Here is a 499-nt window from a genome sequence, read left to right as displayed (position 1 = left end):
AAAATTCATCTCGTTCATTAAAAATTTGACTATTTTGTTGAAAATGATTTTTTTAACTGACAATGCAACTATTTCATTTTTGGTTTAAAATTTATATTTTTCATTTGAAATGAAACTATTTATATGATAATTGTCCTTTCTGAGGTGAACATTCCTGTATTTTGTTAAAATTCGTCTTCTTGGTACTCTCTAAATCTGTATCAGTATATGTTTAATTCAAATCAGCGTATATACACTGCTGAAACAGTGAAATGTAGCGGCTGATCAGTGAAATTTCACTGAATAATAGCTAAATTCCGCTGCTTTTCCAGCGAATATAAGCTTCTAGTCCCTTATTTTATTATTTCTGTAAACCTTTCGTGGTGTAGGCGTGACTTACTGAGCATAGAAGCGAGTTATGTGAGGAAAGGGGTGTAGATCTTTAAGAGTTAAGATTGATCTAGAATAATTCTCGATTTTTACATTCTCGTCAGAGAAGGTATTAGATTTCTGGAAAATT

This window comes from Belonocnema kinseyi, chromosome 6 (genome assembly GCF_010883055.1).
Source record: "Belonocnema kinseyi isolate 2016_QV_RU_SX_M_011 chromosome 6, B_treatae_v1, whole genome shotgun sequence".
In the NCBI taxonomy this organism is placed as follows: domain Eukaryota; kingdom Metazoa; phylum Arthropoda; class Insecta; order Hymenoptera; family Cynipidae; genus Belonocnema; species Belonocnema kinseyi.
The sequence above is the reverse complement of the archived record's forward strand: the minus strand, read 5'-3'. Positions refer to the sequence as shown.